Source organism: Dasypus novemcinctus, chromosome 12 (assembly GCF_030445035.2).
Source record: "Dasypus novemcinctus isolate mDasNov1 chromosome 12, mDasNov1.1.hap2, whole genome shotgun sequence".
NCBI classification, from domain to species: Eukaryota; Metazoa; Chordata; class Mammalia; order Cingulata; family Dasypodidae; genus Dasypus; species Dasypus novemcinctus.
In genome coordinates, this window is record NC_080684.1 from 91,355,571 (window position 1) to 91,379,865 (window position 24,295).

The following is a 24,295-nucleotide window of genomic DNA, read 5'->3' on the forward strand; positions in this document are numbered from 1 at the left end:
CCTCTCGTTTCGGTCCTCACAACCAGCTCATGGCACAGGCACTGCTCTTATCCCTATGTACAGTCAAGAAGGCTGAGGAGGTCGGGGGGGCCCATGTTCCAGGCCACATGCCAAGTTAGCCCCCAGCAGGGCTCAAATGCAGACCTGCTCTCTAAAGCCATGCCCTTCACCCACCCACGGGTGGAGGCTCGGCCACCAGAGTCAGTCAGCATGCCTCTTTGTACACTCCCATCTAGGGCGACTTTATGTGCAGCCACAGATTTCATTTCATTCCTAGTTGAGTCCAAATGCCTTGGGAAACTGTCTAGCCACTTACACAGTCCAGATATCATATCCTGGGCCTCTGCTTTCTGGTTCAGAATCTCTTTCATCAAACATTAAGGATTAGGTACTGACTGCCAGTATCATTTCCCACATGCTGGCTCACTTACAATTCACAGCAACCCTGGGTGGTAGAACTTTGTCCACTGCCATCCTCATTTCACAGAAAACGACCCTGTGGCTCGGAGAGGTGTGTGAATTTGCTGTCGGCCACAAAGCTACTACATGGTAAAGCCGGGTCTTGAGAGCAGGTCTTTGGATTTCAGCTGGCCCTCAGGAGTGGATAATACAGCCCTTACCTCAGTTGCACTAGAAAACTGGGTCCCATTTCCCCTGCACACAGCCTCTCCTCAAGTCCCACTACCCACTCTGACCTGGCTTCAGAGGCTTTGCCAGGCTGAGACTTAAAGAGGTGGGCGCTGCACAGGAGTGGGTGGCAAAGGGACACCTTTTGACCATCTTCACCAGACACGGTGTGTGTCATTCTGCTCCCTGTGACGTCTTGTCTGTCACAAGCTTAACCACCGTCATATCAACGTCACACCTGTAAAACCGCTGGGAGGGCACCACTGTTGGAAGAGCAAACACTCCCCTTGTTTACCCGCAGCCAGTCCCCCACCTGGCCAGAGCCGCCCATCCAGGACACATTCCAGGAGGCTTTGACAGCCCTTCCCTCTTGGAAGTCTTCAACAAATATAACGAGAGTAGAGAAAATCAGCCCACCAGGAAAGACCAGCCCATAAACCTCTTCATCTTACTCTTTCTGAAACAGAAATTAAAAGGCCCTCATAGCCTCAGGGCTATCGTTCCTGGCCTGGCAAACGTTTTTTACATGCTCCGGGCTGTAAGGAGAGGAGGGAGTTGGACATTGAGTGAATGGGTTAGTTGGAGTTACACCTTCCCTGTTCTTCTTGGTGCTAATTAGCATAATTTAAAAGGCCAGGGAAGAAAATCTGTTATCAGTATGACTGCTTTCAGGCTTTGAACTTTCCTATCCTTTGGGGCTGATGATGACCAAGTGACCCATATTTAAAAAGCGTTTACAATAAAATGATGCACTTTTTTTTGTGCTATTGGCTTCCCTGATGAAAAGCAAAAGTGTTTTAAAATTGTCCCTTTTTGTCAGCAGTAATGGCTGTGCTATATTTCAGCTCATCCCCCTTGTGGGCATAGAAAGGGAAGGGTAACAAAGGGGCACAGCTGTAGACACTTTATGGCCTGCTTGGGGGGCTGGATGGGGGGAAAGGGGGTTGAGGCAAAAACAGATTGACCATGTGTCAACAAATGCAGCTGGGAAAAGAGAAGGCGCCTGAAGACCTCTGCAACTTAAAGTCCAAGATAAATGATGCTCCTATTTGGAAAGAAAGGAAAAATGGAGGTGAAATTCAATAAAGGCAAACTGAAAAGAGAAGGGTTCCAAAGGCCTTTCTCTGCAGCTAGGCAGCTCCGAAGAAAAAATGAGCAAAAGTGGCTACAGGCAAGGGGGGGCACGGCCCAGAGAGACAACAAAAGCCCATCCCAGCCAAAGGATTCAACACCAGACCTGGCAAAGTCCGGCTCAAGGGAGGTCGCCAAGTTGGGGGTGGGGAACGGTCTAGTGGACAGAAAGCCCCAGGAAACACTGAAACTTAAACCTCAGGCCTTTCCTAGGCCTTGCATGAGAGCAGAGAAAAAGCACTGGGCCGGGAGTCAGGAGACCCGGTTCAAGTCCTGGCTCTGGCACTGACTAGCTTTGTGAAGGGAGCAAGTCTGTGACTAGTCCGAGCCCTAGCACCTGTGCAGCCCTTGATTGCTCAGGGAACACTTCCCTTCCACTATCTCATTTGAATCTTGCAGACACTCTGGGGGGCCCCCAGTTTACAGACATGGAAACTAAGGTCCAAGGCGGTGAAGTGCTTGTCAAGGACCATACAGGTTAAAAAGTAGAAGCTCATGCTCTCTTTTATATCCCATTGGCCTTCGGGAGACAATCTGCATCAGTGAATGGTGAGAGAACGTTTTTCTTTGTGGGAAACAAATAGTGGCTTCGGCTCACGGTTAAAAAGTCTACAGGAGCAGGTAGATGAGTTTCACACAGATGTGGGTGGGCTCCAATTTTAAACAAGTCATTACATACATTAGGATGCTAGTAATGGAAACCTCCACTCAATCTAGCTTAAATAAGAAAGGAATGTATTATCTCACAAAACCTGGAAGTTCAAGGTGTTTGATTCAGAAGCATGACGTTAAAGAGAACATAGCTCTGCTCTGTCATCTCCAGCGTGAGCTTTACTTCAGAGCGGAAAGCAAGATGGCAGAAGTTCCAGACATGCCAATATCCAGGGAAAGAAAAGCATCTCTTCCTGTGGCTCCCATTAAGAGTAAGGAAATTGTTACCAAATCCTCCCAACAGACCTCCTGAAGACACTTCATCCAGAATGAGGTCGCCTGCCCATTTCTGAATCATTATTCAGGGAGTAGGAATACCCTTAACCAATAAAGCCCAGACATGGATGCAGAACTGAGGTTGGCTTCTCCCAAAGCCCATGGTGAGGAAGGAGACATGAGAAAAAGGGATTCTGTTAGAAAGAAAGATACGGAAATGAGTTCTGGGTAGGCAACCAAGACAGCGTCCACTAAACCAATAGTATCCACAAAAGAGGTTTAAAAATTATATGGGCTTGGGCTACATACCCACCAGGATGGCTGACATGAAAAAGGTAAGATGAGTTCAAAGATGAAATATGCTGGCAAGGACATGAAGCAACCAGATCTCTCATACATGGCTTGTAGGCATGTAAATTGGTACAACCACTTTACTAAAGCTGAATATATGTACACTCTGTGAGCCAGTAATTCTTCTCCTAGGGATGTACCCAAAGAAATCTATCCATAAAACATAAGATGGGGAAGCAGACTTGGCCCAGTGGATAGGGCATCCGTCTACCACATGGGAGGTCCACGGTTCAAACCCCGGGCCTCCTTGACCCGTGTGGAGCTGGCCCATGCACAGTGCTGATGCCACACAGGGGTGTCCCCCGCGTAGGGGAGCCCCACGTACAAGAAGTGCGCCCGTAAGGAGAGCCGCCCAGTGCAAAAGAAAGTGCAGCCTGCTCAGGAATGGCACCGCACACACGGAGAGCTGACACAACAAGATGATGCAACAAAAAGAAACACAGATTCCCGGTGCCGCTAATAAGGATAGAAGCAGTCACAGAAGAACACAGCAAATGGACACAGAGAGCAGACGACTTGGCCGGGGGGCGGGGAAGTGGAGAAAAAAAAAAAAAGATGTACTAGAATGCTCATATATTCATAAGAACCTAAAATTGGAAGCCCCCAAATACCTATCAAGAGTAGATTGGGGGAAGGGGATGTGTCTCAAGTGATAAGGCCTCCAGCTACCTCATAGGAGGACCTAGGTTTGATCCCTGGGGCCCTGGTGAAAAAGAAGAGAAAGCGAGCCAAGCGCCCACACGAGTGTCCGTATGGCAAGCCGAGTGCCTGTGAGGTGAGCCAAGTGCCCATGTGAGTGCCCGTGTGGTGAGCCAGTGCCCGTATGGAGAGCCGAGTGCCTGTATGAGTGCCCGTGTGGTGAGCCAGTACCCGCATGGTGAGCGAGTGCCCATGCAGATGCCCTCATGAGTGCCCGCGTGGTGAGCGAGTGCCCGTGCAGATGCCCTCATGAGTGCCCGCGTGGTGAGCGAGTGCCCGTGCAGATGCCCTCATGAGTGCCCGCGTGGTGAGCGAGTGCCCGTGCAGATGCCCTCATGAGTGCCCGCGTGGTGAGCGAGTGCCCGTGCAGATGCCCTCATGAGTGCCCGCGTGGTGAGTGAGTGCCCGTGCAGATGCCCTCATGAGTGCCCGCGTGGTGAGCGAGTGCCCGTGCAGATGCCCTCATGAGTGCCCGCGTGGTGAGCGAGTGCCCGTGCAGATGCCCTCATGAGTGCCCGCGTGGTGAGCGAGTGCCCGTGCAGATGCCCTCATGAGTGCCCGCGTGGTGAGCGAGTGCCCACACAGTGAGCCAGTGATGCAACAGAAGAGAGATGAAGGGGAGAGACAAGGTGAAGCATAGTGACCAAAAACTGAGGTGGCACAGGTGACAGGGAACCTCTCTCCACATCAGAGGTCCCCAGGATCAAATCCCAGTGAATCCTAGAAGAGAAAGATGAGAAGAGAAGACAAAAAGAGAAGTAGATACAGAAGATCACATAGCGAATGGACACAAACAGCCAAACCAGCAGGGTGGGGAAGGGGGAGGAAGGGAAAAAAAAACATTAAAAAAAAAAAAAGAGTAGATTGGGTAAATAAATTGTGGTTAAAGTCACCCCTTTTAGGGTTGGGGGATGATAGAAGCCTTCGTCGCAATAAGCTGCAGTAGGCCAGAAGGAAAATGGCAGGCTCCACACACCAGCTCAGAGCAGCACTTCTCAAACTTGACTGGACGCACCAATCCCCTGGGGATTGTTTTAGTCTGCCGAAAGCAATACACCAAAAATGGGGTGGCTTTTCCAATGGGCATTTATTTGCTTGCAAGCTTCCAGTTCTGAGGCTGAGAAAATGTCCAAATCAAGCCATCAGCAGACAATCTTCCCCCCTGAAGACCAGGTGCTGGCGATGCTGGGCTCCTCTGTAACATGGCAAGGCGCGTGGCATCTTCAGCTGGTGTCTCCCTTCTCTTCCAGATTGTGATGCTTTCAGCTTCTGGTTTCTGTGGTTTTCTCTTCTCTTCATCTGAATCTCATTCTCTTATAAAGGACTCCGGCAAGAGGATTAAGACCCACCCTGGGAACCGAGAGTGTCTACAACTGCAAGCAGGAGAATTGCACCCATCATTCACGTGGGTTCTAAGCCCCTCTCGATTTAGAGGTGGAGTGGACATCGCCATCCCAGGGTCCTCAGGATGGAGGAATAAAATATGGATTAAAGTGGACTATAAAAAGATTATAGTATTCTATTATAGAATTACTGTGACTCTAGCAATGGAAGAAATTGTAGCATTGATCTGGAGCTGCTGAGGGCAGGGAGAGGGAAGAAGTGCGATATGGGGGCATTTTCGGGACTTGGAGTTGTCCTGAATGATATTGCAGGGACAGATGCAGGACATTATATATCTGGCCATAACCCACTGAATGGATTGGGGGAGAGTGTAAACTACAATGTAAACTATTATGCATGTGGTGTAGCAGTGCTCCAAAATGTATTTACCAAATGCAATGACTGTGCCACAATGATGAAAGAAGTTGTTGATGAGGGAGGAGTCGGGGGGGGGGGGGTGAAAGGGGGGGGGCCTATGGGAACCTCTTATACTTTTTAATGTAACATTTTTTTGTGATCTATGTATCTTTAAAAAAAAGACTCCCAGTTTCAGCAAATTCCCAAAGTATTTCTGGTAGTCCTCAGGAAGTATGCTGCATGTACTCACAAAATTAGGGATAAAGATCTGCAAAACTTAATCTGTTTTTGTTTTGCTTTAGTAGTAAGTAGATAAACACTCAAGTTGCTGTAAGTAATAGAGCTTAAGTAAGGATAGTGGGCAAAGAAAGGATGATGGTATATTAACTGTGAATCTAGGTCTCACGGAGTCTGAAAGCTTTGAGAAATACTTGGGATCCAAGAAACAGGGGCTGCGACCTAGAAGAGCAGCGAGGGAAGTCCTGGCATGCTATTTTACAACAGGCCTAGCAAGGGACCCACTCGTATTGGAGCAGAAAGATGGGGGCAGAGAGCTCCAGAGCAAAGTCCTGCAGCTCCAGTACAAAGGGAAACTCTAGGGAAGGCCTGTGGATTGGGCTGTGTTAACTGGTTAAGCCAGGAAGTATATTCCCAGAATTCCCTCCCTGTTGTACCGTTACGCGTTGGAACTGGATCAAAGAGAAATTTGAGTGAGCCTTGGAAGGTGGAAGCGGGAGGCGGCCCTTACTTTCCTAAGGGTGTCAGGGTGAGGGGAATGACAGAGGGATGCCGAGGTGCCCACGGGCCTCTGCCTCGTCCTCGCTCTCCAGGTTCCACACCTACCACTTCGTCCCCAGGCCTAGCACCAGACACCTGGCTACCAACACAGGTTACAGCCCCCACGGCCCCCTGTGCTGCCCCTGGCGGCTCAGGGGCTTCACCGCTGCCTAGTTAGTGATTCACTGACCCTCCAACTCCCCCTGCAGGACCTTCGCTTCCCCAGCTCCTCCCAGCTCTCAGGAAGCAACACTCTATTTTCTGCTAAGGCATTATTTAGTGGATCAAATTTCTATGCAACTGCTTATAGTTGAGGCTCTAAAAATGTATTTCACCTAAGAATCTCAGTCCTGTTCTCCCAGGGCTAAGTTCCCATCCCGCATCTATCTTTAGTACATCGCTCTGGTCTCTCTGAGATAGGATGGTTATCATCCTCCTGTACAGCTGGGGAAACTAAAAGCCTACACAAGTTAGAGAACGCATGCAAGGTCATAGCACAGCAGGTGGTAGAAACGGGAATTCAAACCCAGGGTGATCTGACTCCAAAGGCCCTGACTTCCCACCATCACCCACGGCACTAACGGCTCAGAGAGGCATCCCTGCCCGTTCATCAGGCTCTTTCCCCATCTCCCAGCGGCCGTTCAGCCTGGTCTGTCATTATTCCCAGGGCGAGCCCCGCTCTGTGCCTCCACTCTCAACCCCAGTGAAGCAGAAAACGTGCTTTTCAAAACGTACCTGAAGAGGACCTCGCACTCCACGCTTTTTAAAAAAGAGCCTACAATGAGCCAGAGTAGGAAGATTTAAATAAGTGAACCTAGGTGCAGAGCTTAGAACAATACAGAACACACAGAATGCACCATCTAAGTGCTAGTTTTGCAGGGGAGGAGGGAGGGAGGAGAGAGGAGGAGGAGGGGGAGGGAGGGGGATAAGGGGAAAAGAAGGGAGGGAAAAGGAAGGGAGAGGAGGGGAAGGAGACAAGGAGAGGGGAGAGGAGGAAGAGAGAGAGGAGGGGGGAGAGAGGAGGAGGGAGAGAGGAGGGGGGAGAGAGGAGGAGGGAGAGAGGAGAGGGAGATGAGGAGGAAGATGCTGCTGTTGCTGGATCTCAAGAAGAGAGGTGACCAAACCTCTGATCTGAGACGCCTTGGCCCAGAAGCTATTACAATACAGTGCAATGCGGCCTTTGTCCTAAGTACAGGGCACTATGGGATCAGGCAGATGGGATTCTAGTCCAGTTTAGGTTTGGGGCAAGGTCAAAAGACATTCCTTCAAGGAGGGGGCACAGAATGGAGCTGTATAAATACGTGTAGGTACATATTCCAAGAAATCGCTAAGGCTCCGACCCTCCTGGCCTCCCCTCTGAAGTGCCTTCAGAGCCAGGACACAAGGCTTTAGGGGCGAGCCTCGTCTCTGACAGGAGTCCACGGCCCCGCTGGACCACCCAACCTGCTCCGGACCCTCAGCTCGTCAGCGGCAGCGCCAGGAAGCAAGTCCAGCTCTGTCGGACTCGGAAGCTTCCTAATCCCTTGTACTTTCCCTTCACGCTCTTCCCGCTCCTTGCAGCTGCAGGATTTTTTTTTTTTTTTTTTTTTTTTTGAGCATGTGCTGACGGATTCCCCGACTGGGCTGCAGTGTTTGGCTCACCACTCAAGGCCTGGAGCCCAGAAAAAGTCCAGCAGAGGTTGGTTAATTTTCTGGGGCAAGAAGCCCCTTACCCAGGCCCGGCGCACCACCACGGCCCGCCCCTCGCGATGCCCCGCCCACTCGGCCCAAGCTCCACCCCCTCCATCCAAGCCCCGCCCCACAGCGGGTGGGCCCAGGCGAGGCTGAGCGCCAACCGCTCCCAGAATTTCTGCTTCTTCTCCAAACCTCTGCCATCCAGCAGCCCCCCTCCCCCGGGTTCCAACTCTCAGGGTTCCAACCCCCTGAGAGAAGAATCCAGTTCCAGCCAATGAAAGGAGAAGGAAGGCCTTGTCAGCGCCCAGCTGCCCAGGTGCAAAAGGGCAGCGGCCCGCTCCGCTCGTTCGCGGAGGGCGGGTGGATGCGGAGGAAGGGCACTGGGGCACCCACCAGAGCTGTCCTAATCGCTGGGTCCTTCCACAGCTCTGCCGTGTTCCTGCGGGGCCACAGCTTCCCCGAGGGTCTCAGGGACCGTGGGGTGACCAGTTCCTCCTCTTCCAAGTCGACGCGAGCTTTCAAAAACGCACAGTTTAACCCCTTGAAGCGGCTCTTTCCTGCCTTCAGAATAAAATGTCAATCTTAAATGCAAGATTATAAGCATCTTTAAAACTCAGTTCTAGAGGGGGAGGCAAGATGGCGGCTGAGTGAACTTCCCGGTTACTAGCTCCTGGGGGGAATTGGTTGGGAGGCGTCGGAGACTCTTTGGGACTGGCTGTTTCGGGATTTTTCCTGGTCCGGAGGTGTCTGGACATAGATTTGGAGGGAAGGTAACAGAGAGGATCCATCTGTGAAATATACACGGAGATCCCAGCTACGTGTGGAGGATTCCCTCTTCGGCCGAGCCCAGCCGCGCCACGCCGGGCGGCGAGCGGGAGAGCCGCGCGGCGCCGCGAGCGGGAGAGCCGAGCCGCGCTGTGCTGCGCCGGGCGGCGGGCGGGAAAGCCGAGCCCAGCCGAGCCCAGCCGAGCCCAGCCGAGCCGCGGCGGGCGGCGGGCGGGGGACCGGAGCCCAGCTGAGCCCAGCCCAGCCTGGCGGTGGGGTTTCTGTTCTTTGGGTTTTTTTTTTGTTTTTTTTTTTTTAATTTTTTTTTGTTGTTGTTGTTCTTGTTGTTCTTTTTTTTTTTTCTTTTTTTCAATCCTCTCTTTCTTGTCCCCAATATTCTTCTTATACTATTTTACCTTAACAATACAATAGGTCCTACAGGAAATACCTCACATTTGCTGGGTTTCCTCACCCTCCACTGCCTCATTTCTCTGTGAATAGATTTAGCCTATCTACACTATCCCCTTTCCCCTACAACTTGATATCCTCCACCATCTGCTATCTCTCCTATATTCCATCTCCCTTTCTTTGATCCACAAAGTGTCTAACTCTTAATTTCTAATACCTTTGTTTAGTTTTCCATCTGGTATTCGTCCCTGAAACTATTACCTTTCTTTTCTCTTTCCCTCTCTCACGAAAACAATAGCCTCTTAGTACGTACCACATTTCTCCCATATTCAGTCGTCTACCTCATTATAGGTACTTTCCTACTACTATAACTCTACACAATTTACATGATCTAACCTCCATCCTCCCAGAACTCATATTGTTGCTTTGTAAACATATATCACCAATACTACTTCACACTTTTTCCTTCCTTACACAATTGACTTTCCCCAGCACTAATACTTTCCTTTAAAGTGAGCTTAACTAGCAATAAGAAATTGGAATAAGAAGAACAAAGTGACAAAGAGAAGATATAACACTTACGCAAAAACAACAGCTAATTAATCTCCAAGACTAGACAAAGAAGCTAAGGAACTGATTAAACCCGTCAAGAAAAAATGTTGACAAGACAGCAACAAAAATCTACAAACCAAACCAGTAATCAGGAAAACATGGCTGAATCCAATCAACAAACTGAAAATCAGGAAGGGGGGCAGGACTTCGCACAAGCAATGAAAGATCTCAGAACATTTATCACCGACAAATTTGATGAAGTAATGAAAGAGATTAACAGCGTGAAGACAACACTCGGAGGGGAAATTGCAGACATGCACAAAAAAATAACAGATATGATGGAAATGAACACCACAATTCAAGAAATCAAAAATACACTTGCAGCAAATATCAGCAGACTAGAAGAGGCAGAGCAGAGAATTAGTGATGTGGAAGACAGTGCATTGGAAATCAAACAGATAGTAGAAGTGGTCAATAAAAAGGTAGAAAAAATCCAGATAGGACTTAGGGACCTGAATGATAACGCAAAACACTCAAACATACGTATTATAGGCATTCCAGAAGGAGAAGAGAAGGGAAAGGGGTCAGAAGGAGTGTTGCAGGAAATAATGAATGAAAACTTCCCAAATCTACTGAAAGAGACAGATGTACATATCCAAGAAGCACAGCGCACTCCACTGGTCATAAACCCCAACAGGCCCACCCCAAGACATATACTTGTCAAATTATCCAATGCTCAAGACAAAGAAAAAATTCTAAAAGCAGCAAGAGAAAAGAAAACCATCACATACAAGGGAAACTCCATAAGATTAAGTGCTGATTTCTCATCTGAAACGATGGAGGCAAGAAGGCAGTGGTATGATATAGTCAAGGTACTAAAGGAAAAAAATCTCCAACCAAGAATACTCTATCCAGCTAAACTAGCATTCAAAAATGATGGAGAGTTCAAAATATTCACAGATAAACAGAAACTGAAAGAGTATATCAACAAGAAACCTCCCCTTCAAGAAATTCTTAAGGGAATTCTGCAGGAAGAAAGGAAAAAACAGGACAGTCAGAGATGGAGGAGAGTGTAAAAGCAACAAGAAAGACAAAAATAGAAGGGGAAAATAAAATAATACAAACAAAATATAACAAACACAAATCCAACCAAAATATGGCTACCATAAATAACTCTCTAAACGTAATAACACTGAATGTCAACGGATTAAACTCACCTATCAAAAGATTCAGACTGGGACACTGGATAAGGAAATACGACCCATCTATATGCTGCCTACAAGAGACACATCTTAGACCCAGAGACTCATGGAGGTTGAAAGTGAATGGCTGGAAAACAATCATACAAGCAAACAACAACCAAAAAAAGGCAGGAGTAGCTATATTAATATCAGACAAAATAGACATTAAATGCGAAACAATTGTGAGAGACAAAGAAGGATACTATATTTTAGTGAAAGGGACAATTTGTCAAGAAGATTGAACAATCATAAATATTTATGCTCCTAACAAGGGCGCCTCTAAATATGTGAGGCAAACGCTGGAAAAACTAAGTGAAAGAATAGATGCATCTACAATTATAGTGGGGGATTTTAATACACCACTATCAACTCTGGACAGAACATCTCAAAAGAGAATCACTAAAGAAACAAAACATTTGAACAGTATATTAGAAGAGCTGGATCTAATAGACATATATAGATCATTACACCCAAACACAGCAGGATATACATTTTTCTCAAGCGCACATGGAACATTCTCCAAGATTGACCATATGCTAGGCCACAAAGAAAGGCTTAATGAATTCAGAAAGATCGAAATCATACAAAACAATATCTCTGACCACAGTGGAGTCAAGCTGGAAATTTGCAAGGGACAGAGACCCAGACTTCACACGACAATTTGGAAATTAAACAGCACACTCTTAGAAAAACAGTGGGTCAAAGAGGAAATCTCAGAAGAAATCAATGACTACCTTGAAACAAATGATAATGATAACACAACATACCAAAATTTATGGGATGCAGCAAAAGCGGTACTGAGAGGGAAATTTATAGCCATAAATTCATATATCAAAAAAGAAGAAAGAGCAGAAATTGAAGAATTAACTGCACATTTGAAGGAATTAGAAAAACAACAACAAAGTAACCCAACAGGAAGAAGAAGGAAGGAAATAACAAAGATAAGAGCAGAACTAAATGAAATAGAAAATAAGAAAGCACTTGAAAAAATAAACAAGACCAAGAGCTGGTTTTTTGAGAAGATCAACAAAATTGACAAACCTTTAGCGAGACTAACAAAGAAAAAAAGAGAAAAGATGCAAATACACAAAATAAGAAATGAGAAAGGTGAAATCACCACTGACCCCACAGAAATAAAGACTATCATAAGAGGATACTTTGAAAAACTATATTCCAACAAAAATGACAATTTAGAGGAAATGGACAAATTCCTAGAAATACATAAGCAGCCCATACTGACAAAAGAAGAAATTGATGATCTTAACAAACCAATCACAAGCAAAGAGATAGAATCAGTCATTAAAAATCTCCCAACTAAGAAGAGCCCAGGGCCAGACGGCTTCACAGGTGAATTCTACAAAACATTCCGGAAAGAACTAACACCAATCCTGTTGAAACTATTCCAAAAAATTGAAACAGAAGGAACACTGCCTAATTCCTTCTATGATGCCAACATTACCCTAGTACCAAAGCCAAACAAAGACACCACAAGAAAGGAAAATTACAGACCAATTTCTCTAATGAACCTAGACGCAAAAATACTTAACAAAATACTTGCTAATCGTATTCAACAACACATTAAACGAATTATACACCATGACCAAGTGGGATTTATTCCAGGTATGCAAGGATGGTTCAACATAAGAAAATCAATCAATGTAATACACCATATAAACAGATTGAGAGAAAAAAACCACATGATTATATCTATAGATGCAGAAAAGGCATTTGACAAAATACAGCACCCCTTCCTGATAAAAACACTCCAAAAGATCAGAATACAAGGAAACTTTTTGAACATGATAAAGAGTATATATGAAAAACCTAAAGCCAACATTGTTTACAATGGCGAAATCCTGAAATCCTTCCCTCTAAAATCAGGAACAAGACAAGGATGCCCATTGTCTCCGCTCCTATTTAACATTGTCTTGGAAGTACTGGCTCGAGCACTGAGACAAGAACCAGATATAAAAGGCATTCAAATTGGAAGGGAAGAAGTAAAAATTTCATTATTTGCAGATGACATGATCCTATATATAGAAAACCCTGAGAGATCTACAACAAAGCTCCTAGAACTCATAAATGAGTTTAGCAAAGTCGCAGGTTATAAGATCAATGCGCAAAAATCAGTAGCATTTCTATACACCAATAATGAGCAAGATCAGGAGGAAATCAAGAAACAAATACCATTCACAATAGTAAATAAAAAAATCAAATACTTAGGAATAAATTTAACTAAAGATGTAAAAAACTTATACATCGAGAACTATACAAGATTGTTCAAGGAAATCAAAGAAGACCTAAATAAATGGAAGAATATTCCCTGTTCATGGATAGGAAGACTGAATATTATTAAGATGTCTATCCTACCAAAACTGATCTACACATTCAATGCAATCCCAATAAAAATCAACACAGCCTTCTTTAAGGAACTAGAAAAACTAACTATGAAATTTATTTGGAATAAAAAGAGGCCCCGAATAGCCAAAGACATATTGAAAAAGAAAAACGAAATAGGAGGACTCACACTTCCTGACTTCAAAACATACTACAAAGCTACAGTAGTGAAAACAGCATGGTACTGGCATAAGGAGAGACACACAGACCAATGGAATCGAATTGAAAGTTCAGATATAGAACCTCATGTATATAGCCATATAATATTCGATAAAGCCACCAAACTCTCTCAACTGGGAGAGAATGGCCTATTCAACAAATGGTGCCTGGAGAACTGGATAGCTATATGTAGAAGAATGAAAGAGGATTACCATCTCACACCTTATACAAAGATCAACTCAAGATGGATCAAAGACCTAAATATAAGAGCCAAGACCATAAAGACCTTGGAAAGCAGTGTAGGGAAACATCTACAGGACCTTGTAATAGGAAATGGCTTCATGAATATCACACCAAAAGCACGAGCAGCAAAAGAACAAATAGATAAATGGGACTACCTCAAAATTAAAGCCTTCTGCACCTCAAAGGAGTTTGTCAAGAAAGTAAAAAGGGAACCCACACAATGGGAGAAAATATTTGGCAACCATATATCTGATAAGAGACTTATAACTTGCATATATAAAGAACTCATATATCTCGAAAACAAAAAGATAAACAACCCATTTAAAAAATGGGAAAAAGATTTAAACAGACACTTCTCCAAAGAAGAAATACAAATGGCTAAAAAGCACATGAAAAAATGCTCCAAATCCCTAGCTATCAGGGAAATGCAAATCAAAACTACAATGAGATACCATCTTACTCCCATAAGATTGGCAGCCATGAAAAAAACAGTAGAATACAAATGCTGGAGAGGATGTGAAGAAAGGGGAACACTCATCCATTGCTGGTGGGAATGCAGAAGGATCCAACCATTCTGGAGGACAGTTTGGCAGTTTCTCAAAAAATTATCCATAGATTTGCCATATGACCCAGCAATACCACTGCTGGGTATATACCCATCAGATCTGAAAACAAGGACACAAACCGATATATGTACACCAATGTTCATAGCAGCATTGTTCACCATCGCCAAAAGTTGGAATCAATCCAAAAGTCCATCAACAGATGAGTGGATCAATAAAATGTGGTATATACACACAATGGAATACTACTCAGCTGTAAGAACCAATACACTACAATCGCACGTGATAACATGGATGAACCTTGAGAATCTTATGTTGAGTGAAGCAACCCAGGCATTGAAGGACAAATACTATATGACCTCAATGATATGAAATAAGTTAACTGCCTCAGAGAGCTAGAGTCTGGAAAAGTGGCTTACTGGAAATCGGGGGGTGGAGGAAGGATGTGAGTTAATGTCTGTAGGGGTGGAATCTGTGATGAGCTGGGGGTAAGTATGAGCACAAAGAAGGTACAAAATGGGGGCAAGGGGTTACCTTCGGGTGGGGTTTTCTGGGTTTGAGGGGGGCTGGGGATGGGAAGAGGGGAAATATGGTCCAAGAAATAGGTGGGAGGGAGGGGCAACATACAAACATGGGAGAGTGCCAGAAGTTCATTGAGAACTAAATGTTGAGTAAAACGTATCAAAGTATAAGTAGGAGGGTTACCTGGTTAGGACGCTCAGGGGGTATGGTCTGATGCGGGAGGACTCTGGAGGGAATAGCTGAAGGCTCATTTTGCCAAGGTGGGTTCTACCATTGGGTGGGGTGGACCCATATCCTGGGGAAGACTAATGCCGTCGAATAGAGAGAACTGTATCTCTCGTGAGAAAGGACGGCTCCCAGGGCATTAGATTGGCAGGCGTTGTGGGCCCTAAGGGGAGGGGAAAATGGACGTGCAATGGATGGAACAAAGGTAAATAAGGGGGCAAAAGAGGAGTTATGTGAGAGTACACGAGGATGAATATAAAACAGCTAATATTACACCAAAAACATATAGGGGATGACAGACTAATAATGAAAACCATAAGACAAAACAAAGGATAACTAAAAAATTTAGAAAACTGTACAACCTAAAGTATGGACCACATAGTAAGCACAAATGTTACCTTGTTTGAAAACTATAGTTTTGGAATCTGTACATCAGTTTCAGGAAATATGATATGAATAAGTTAAAAGATTATTGCTGTGGAAGGGAAAAGGTTTTATGGTGGATCTGGGGAAATACTGTATATTGTATATATGAATTTTGGTGATCTAAGACTCTTCTGAAGCTGACATTATGTTGGGATTCACTTTACGGGAAGTTTTGGATCACAGAGTGGTTCAACAATGGCAGCGGAGGAATACTGATATGGGATGTTATTGACAGGATATATATGGTTGACAGGGAGTTATACAGGGCATATGCCCAGGGTATATGGTAATGTCTATATATAGTCATAGTGGAAACAAAAACAACAGCTGGGGGGGTACTGGGCTCCTGGCCGGGGGGTCACTGTTGTGGGCCCTGGGAGAGCAGCGGCAATCCTCCAGGTGCAACGGCAAGAACCAGGAAGGAAGGAGGGCCCAACAGTGGGCTCTTGATACTAATGGCTACACTTTTGAGCCTATGCACCTGCAATAAGAACAAGGCCTAGAGTAGCATTGTGCCTGGGGGTTTCCTCCTGACAGCCTTCATGTTACTCAAATGTGGCCACTCTCACAGCCAAACTCAGCGTGTAGATGTGATGCATTCCCCCCAGCGTGGGACACGACACCCGGGGATGAGCCTCCCTGGCACCGAGGGATCACTACCACATACCAGCTGAAGAAGCAACTAGAAAATGACCTTGAATTAAAGATTCAATGCGGAACAGCAGGATATACCTGTCTACATATAATAACATGACTTCGGGAAGTGGTTTGACCTAATGTAAGGGGGAAATGGAAAAGAGAAATGAGATTATAAGGCTGTGAGTCTCTAAAAAAGAGTCTGGAGGTTGTCAGAAGGAATACCCCTATGTACAACTGAACAGAGTCTAAGAGACAGATAAGGTAGATACAACCCCAGGTATTGGTTCTTTTGAGGGATAAAGAGACCCACGGGTTCTATGGTCATGGCAGAAGGGGTTCACTGCCATGACAGATGGCCCTTCTTTGGAGCTGGTGTTTCTGCGTGATGGAAATGGACTCAGAGGGGATCTCTTTTCACAAGACTTGCATGCTACTTTATTGGAATTGTAGTTGGTGCTGGGTTTAAGATATATGTAGGGGATTTGAATCTCTGGACTGATAATATGACACCCAGGCCCAGAGCCTCAACAGACTTCAGCTCCTACACTTTGACTTATTGGACTTACTCCACTCAGCTAACATGGAGTTGAAGAAGGTCAACCACCACAACATGGAGCCTAGAGTGTCTACAACTAGAAGCGGGAAGAGTGCATCCAGTACCCATGTGGAATCTAAGCCCTCACTTGACATAGGTGTGCAATGGACACAACCAATCCAATGTCCACAGAGAAAATGTGGAATGGGTGTGGGAACAGTAGCCATGGGGGCTGCTGGGTGTGGGGAACGGGAGGAAGAGATGAGATGTGGAGGCGTTTTCGGGACGTGGAGTTGTCCTGGATAGTGCTTCACGGACAATTACGGGACACTGTAGATCCCCCCAGGGCCCACTGGATGGAACGTGAGAGAGTCTGGGCTATGATGTGGACCATTGACTATGGGGTGCAGTGATGTTCAGAGATGAACTTACCAGGTGCAATGGATGTATCACGATGATGGGAGAGAGTGTTGCTGTGGGGGGAGTGGGGGGCGGGGGCGGTGGGGTTGAATGGGACCTCATATATATTTTTTAATGTAATTAAAAAATAATAATAATAAATAAATATTAAAAAAATAAAAAAAGAAAAAAGAAAAAAAAAAAACTCAGTTCTATTCCAAACCAACTCTTATTACCTTGTATTGTTTTTTAAAAACAGAGACGCATTAAGTTCCTTAAAAAAGCAACTCGTACATGTGATGAAATTGCACAGAACACAGAGGAGTGCAAATAAAACTGGTGAAATCTAAATAAAGTCAGTGTATTATATCCATGTCAATTTTCTAATTGTGATATTGTACTGTAGTTGAGATACTTTATTTCTTACAACTGCTTGGAATCTACAATGATCTCAAAATAGCTTTGCTTTTTGGGATAGCAAACATGATAGAAAATAGTTTCTAATCAGTTTTTTAAGTACACTTTTTATGTGTCCCTCTAAAGAAGCTTGAGGGCAAAAATCAGATCTAATTTGTGTAGTTATAGTAGTATAGTAGCTAGTAATTAGGTCAGGATTTTGTACATAGGACAAAGGAATTTCAATGAATTTCCAGTCCACAGTACAGCACCAGACTAAAGAACTGCCCTTGCCGCGTAGGGCGCTCTGGAAGCAAGGGTCCCTACCTGGGGGAGCTTGCAAGAGAGTCTGGGGAGAGCAAACAGAGGAGTGAATGCACGAATCATTAAGACAGTATTCGTGCCATGGAGCTGGCTCAATCACTGGACTGAAGCAATCAGAGAGGACTTCCTGGAAAAGGTGGAAATGAATACTAGGCCTCTGGGTCCCTTTAAAGGTCCCAGAGAGATCCAAGCTATAATATCTTGGTTATTGCATATATCACGTGATTATATATTTCTGTAAACTTAAGGTATTTTAATAGCCCTCTATTAAGACTGCTGCATCTTTTCACCCCATCTTCCCTTCTATCACACGGCCCTTCTGCCAGGAGGGATTGCCCTGGTGGAGGGCATTTCGAGATCCACCTAAGGGGAGATTAAGTTGCAAATACTTCATTTTAACCATGATTTGGAAAGACACTTTGGGGACTTTTCAATAAAGCAAGTGAGAAAGTACACACTCTTGGATATGGCAGTAGGTGAAAGGTAACTTCATCTACATATTTAAATATATTTATTAGAGATCCTAAAGAAAAGTCATACAGTAACAATGACAAGTGAAATAAAAAGAAATAAAGATGTGCAATGAAATCAAAGGAAATGATTCTGATGCTGAGAAACATAATGAAACCAATTTCACCTAATATTAAAAAAGGGAATTCATTGAGAAGAAGACATTTCAAATAGAAATAATAATTAAGCTTTCCAGTTGTTTAGCTAGTTAACGAAGGGCAGTGAATCACAGGAACACACTAGGAAAATATTTAAATTTCTAGCTGCTTTGTCAAGAAATACTGACAACTCTTTAGATAATATAGATGGACTTCTGGGAAGATGGAGGATTAGAGAGACACAGGACTCACTTCTCTCCCAGAAAAACAGCTAGAGGACAGGCAGAAACTGCCTAGGAAGAAAATGTTCTACTGTTTGGAACACCAGGGGAAGGATGGACAACACCCAGAAGAGAGAGGGGCAAAGGAAAAGGATCTCAACAGGAAAACTTCAGGAGTAAAAGCTGCAGCTGCAGACGCCCCCAACCCCTGGCCTTGGAGCGAACAGCATTGAGCCCTCTGCCGGCAGCTATAGACAGAAGGGCCCACAGGGGCCCCCTCTTCAGGAAAGGGGAAACAGAGGGACACAGCCTAAGGCTGATTCAGCTCGTATCCAGCAAATTTGGTCTGCTGTGTCCCAAGAGCCCTTTCTGGCCAGGGCCCTGCCATTGTTTGTCCTGGAAGTCAGCATGGGACTAAAGAGATCCAACCCTCTCAGTCACGCTCCCTACTGACAGGGACTGGTTGTGCAGGATGCAGAGGGGAGTGGAATTATTTCCCACCTAGGAAAAGGGAGGGGGCTGCTGGCAAAGGTTGGAGAACAGCTTCTGAAAAAGTTTGGTTTCTGAGGCTCTGAATAGCCCTGAGGCAGGATCTTCTGTCACATTGTTCTGATCTGTGTTAACAGGAACACATTCCAACCAGGGTTTGAGCTGAGAGGTCCGCAGGAGAGCATCATCTGCTGGCAGACCAGAAGCGTACGTGAAGAAACTAAAAGTAAGAAAGAGAGGCTTTTTCGTGCCTTTACCACCTCCCTCTCCAAGGGCCTTAGAAGCAGGTCTGCAACCCTTTATTGGGCCCATGGTCCAGATTTGAGCAACTAAAAAAGGACAATCTTAAAGAGCTAGAACTGAATGAACCAAGAATCAAAGAACAGAAGTAACACACATCCTCCCACCACTAAATTCATTCACAAGAGAGAGAAAGTGAACATTGGACTAAACTCACCATCATAATCAGATGCCTAGACTTCAGCAAAAAACTAAAAGCCATACAAAGAAAAAGAAAGATATGGCTCAAGCAAAGGAATATATGAAAGCCCCAGATAAGACACAGGATTTGAGACAACTAATCAATGAGGTTCATACTAATCTCTTAAATCAATTAGTTGAAAGATAGTATGGCTAACGAGACAAAGGACCTCAAGAAGACACTGGGCAAGCATAAAGAATTTGAAAACCTGAATAGAAAAATAACAACCTATGGGAATGAAAGACATAATAGGTGAAATCAAAAGCACATTAGAGGCATGCAACAGCAGACTCGAAATGATGGAGGAATGAGGGAAGCAGAAGACAGAACAACTGAAATTGAGAGAGAAGAACAGAGAGAAAAGAATGGGAAAAAAATTGAACAGGGTCTCAGGGAGTTGAATGATAACATGAAACACAACAACATATGTGTCATAGGAGTTCCAGAAGGAGAAGAGAAGGAAAAAGGGACAGATAGAGTTTTTGAGGAAATAATGGCTGAAAATTTCCCAACTCTCATGAATAAAATGAACTTACATACCTAAGAAGCTCAACATACTCCAATCAGAATAAATTTCAACAGACCTACTCCAAAGCACTTACTACTCAGAATGTCAACTGCCAAAGGTAAAGAGAAAATTCTGCAGTTAACAAGGGAGGGAAGCAGTTGTGGCTCAAATGACAGAGCGTCGCCTACCATATGGAGGGACCAGGGTTCAATACCCAGGCCTCCTGACCCGTGTGCTGAAATGGCCCACATGTAGTGCTGCCATGCACAAGGAGTACCGTGCCACACAGGCCACGTAGGGGTGCCCCACGCGTAAGGAGTGCGTTCTGCAAGGAGAGCCACCCTGCGTGAATAAAGCGCAGCCCGCCCAGGAGTGGCGCCACACACATGGAGAGCTGATGCAGCAAGATGATGCAACAAAAAAGTTACACAGTTTTCTGGTGCCACGTGACAAGAATGCAGGTGGGCACAGAAGAACACACAGTGAACGGACACAGAGAGCAGACAATGGGGGTGGGGGTGGGGAGAGAAATAAATAAAATAAATCTTAAAAAAAAAAAGAGGGATAAGCAAATCATCATATACAAGGGACACCCAGTAAGATTTAGTGTGGATTTCTCATCAGAAACCCTAGAGGCAAGATGACAGTGGTATGATTAATTAAGATACTGAGAGATAAAAATTGTCAGCTGAGAATTCTTTATCCAGAAGACTTGTTCTTCAAATACAAAGGTACGTTTTAAATATTCACAAATAAATAGAAACTAAGAGTCTTGTTTTAAAAAAGAATCTGTCTTTGCAAGAAGAACTAAAGGGAGCGCTACAGCCTAAAAGGAAAAGATAGGCATGGCAGTTTGAGATTATATATGAATTCCAAAAATAGAGATTTTTTTAAAAAGATTTATTTTATTTATTTCTCTTCCCTTCCCCCCATTGTCTGCTCTCTGTGTCCACTTGTTGTGTGTTTTTCTATGTCCATTTGCATTATCTAGTGGCACTGGGGAACTGCATCTCTTTTTTGTTGCATCATCTTGCTGCGTCAGCTCTCTGTGTGTGCAGTCCCCCTCCTGGGTGGGCTGCACTTTTTTTGCATGGGGCAGCTATCCTTGCAGGATGCACACCTTGCACATGGGGCACCCCTATGCAGAGGCGCCCCTGCGTGGCACGGCACTCCTTGCAAGCAGCATCACTGCACATGGGCCAGCTTACCACGTTGGTCAGGAGGCCCTGGGGATTGAACCCTGGGCCCTCCATATGGTAGACAGATGCTCTATCACTTGAGCCATGTCTGCTTTCTAAAAAATAGAGATTATGTTTGTAAACTGGTCTGTTCCTCTGGGCATGATACCCTTTGACTGAATTAGATTTAACTGAAATGTCTTTGATTAAATTATGTTAAGATTAGGGCTTTGATTCAATCATATCAGTAGGGTGTAGCTAAATTTAAGTCCCCACCCTCTTGGTGGGCTATATAAATGAACATGCACTCAAGACGACAAACAGAAGAAGAAGAAGAGAGAAAACTTTGTCAGTTTGACCCTGGAGCCCTGGAAGAGTGAACCATTTGCCTGATAGTTTGCAGCTGAAGAGACCAGAGCCCTGAGCAGCTGAGAAGACCTGGAAAGAAATGAGCCCTCCAGCCTACAGCATTGGTAAAAAGCTGGGCCCATGGAGCCTTAAGAGGAAAAGGAAATCTGAAATCAGCAATCATCTTGCTTCAACATGTGGCAAGACTTTGGTGAGAAAAATATCTCTTATGATACCTTGAGTTGGACTCTTTAGGGCCTTGTCACAGTAAGCTTCTACCCCAAGTAAATGCCCTTTATAAAAGCTAACAGAGTTCTGATACTTTGCATCAGCACTCTTTTGGCTGACTAATACAGAATTTGGTCTAAGAAGTGGGGTGATGCTTTTATAATTACCAAAAATGCTGTAATGGTGTTATAAGTGGGTAAGGAGTATTTTTTTGGAGAAATTGTGAGATGCTTGATGGAAAAGGCCTAGATTGCTTTGAAGAGACTGTTGGTAGGAATATGGATGCTAGAGACTTCAAAGAAGGCCTTAGAAGGAAATGATGAAGCTATTATTGGAAACTGGAGGAAACGCAATCCATGTTTTAAAGTTGCAGAGAACTTAGCAAGATTGACTCCTGATGTTTTATGGAAGGCATAATTAGAAAATGACAGTGTGGCACATTTAGCTGAAGAACTTTCCAAAGTAAACTCAGAGAATGCAGCTTGGTTTCTCCTTGCACCTTATAGCAAAATGCTATAGGCTGAGAAATGAATTGTTGGGTACAAAGAAGCCAGAAACTTATTTTGGGAATTCCAAGCCTCTGGAAATCAAGCCCCTGAATGATAGTGCCCCATTTGAGGAATTAACTAAATTTGGAAATTTGAAGCCAGTATTGAAAATGCAGTTATCTAGGAAAGACTTGTAGAAAGTCTTACTGTCTGATGGCTTGGATCCTTGCTTCCTACATGCTAAACCAACAAGCTTTTTGCAGCAGCTGTATTAATAAAACCACTTTCAGCCTGGACTGAAAGGGACATGGAGGGGAGAGATGGAAGGGAAAACTGCTTTAAGAGGAAAACCATGGAAGGGGAGGTCTGGATTTAAGACATCTTCTTGGGCCAAGAGGGGAAAAAAAGATTAGAGCAGAAATAAATGAAATTGAGAACAAAAAACAATAGAGAAAATGAACAGAACCAAAGCCTGGTTCTTTGAGGAGATCAATAAAATTGACAAACCCCTAGCTAGACTAACAAAGAAAGAAGGAAGAAGATGAAAATAAATACAGTCATAGATGAAAGGGGGAAGGTACAACTGACCCCACAGAAATAAAAGGATCATAAGAAATATTATGAAAAACTGTATGCCAACAAACTAGACAATATAGATAAAATGGACGAATCCCTAGAAATACAGAAACAACCTACACCGATGCTACAAGAAATATAAGAACTTAACAAACCAATCACATTTAAGGAGACTGAATCTGTTATCAAAAACCTCCCAGCAAAGAAAAGTCCAGGACCAGATGGATTCACGGGTGAATTCTACCAAGCATTTCGAAAAGAATTAACACCAATCCTGTTTAAACTCTTCCAAAAAATTGAAGAGGGGAAATTACCCAACACATTTAATGAAACCAACATCACCCTAATACCAAAGCCTGATAAAGATACAAGAAAAGAAAATCACAGACCAGACTCTCTAATGAACATAGATGTAAAAATTATCAACAAATCAAATCCAACAGCATATCAAAAGACTTATACATCGTGATCAAGTGGGATTTACTCCTGATATGCAAAACTGGATTGGCATAAGAAAATCAATATATCACATTAACAAATTGAAGGGAAAAAAAAAAACCATGTTAATCTCAAATGACACAGAAAAGGCTTTTGACAAAAATCTAGCGTTCTTTTTTTTATAAAAACACTTCAAAATATAGGAATAGAAGGACAATTCCTCAATATAAAAAGGCATATATGAAAAACCCAAGCCAACATCATACTCAATGCGGAAAGGTTCAAAGTTTTCCTACTAAGGTCCAGAACAAGACAAGGATGCCCACAGTCACCACTTGTAGCAGTTTGATATAATTGATGAATTCCTAAAAGAAATATTGGATTATTCTTGTAATCTGATCTGTACCTGGGCATGATTGAGTTATAATTAGGGTGTTGAATCCCCACCCTTTGGTGGGGGGACTCACAGATAAAAGGCATGGTGAAGAACAGAGCTGAGGGCTTTTAATGTGGGAGTTTTGATTTTGGAGTTTGATGCCGAAGACTTAAACTGAAGCCCTAGGAAGTCAGCATGCAGAGGAAAGAGAAGCCAGCCCCAGGAAGGAAGGAACCCAGGAAGCCTGAACCCTCGCAGATGTCGGCAGCCATCTTGCTCCAAATAGACTTTGGTGAGGGAAGTAACTTATGCTTAGTGGCCTGGTATCTGTAAGTTGCTACCCAAATAAATACCCTTTATAAAAACCAACCAATTTCTGGTATTTTGCATCAGCACCCCTTTAGCTAATAACACCACTGTTATTCAATATTGTACTAGAAGTTCTAGCTAGGGCAAGTAGACAAGAAAAAAAAAAATTAAAGGCATCCAAATAGGAAAAGAAGACGTGAAACTCTCCCTGTTTGCAGATTACATGATCCTTTATTTAGAAAATTCTGAAGTATCCATTGCAAAGCTTTTTGAGCTAATAAAAGAGTTCAGCAAAGTGGCAGGATAGAAGATCAACACACAAAAATC

The 24,295-nt window shown here is 44.2% G+C and overlaps 1 pseudogene; it reads right to left on the minus strand.

The window, feature by feature from the left end:
- Nucleotides 1–8,223: 8,223 nt before the first annotated feature.
- Nucleotides 8,224–24,295, minus strand: part of LOC101444380 (baculoviral IAP repeat-containing protein 2-like) — a 45,437-nt pseudogene continuing 29,365 nt past the window's right edge.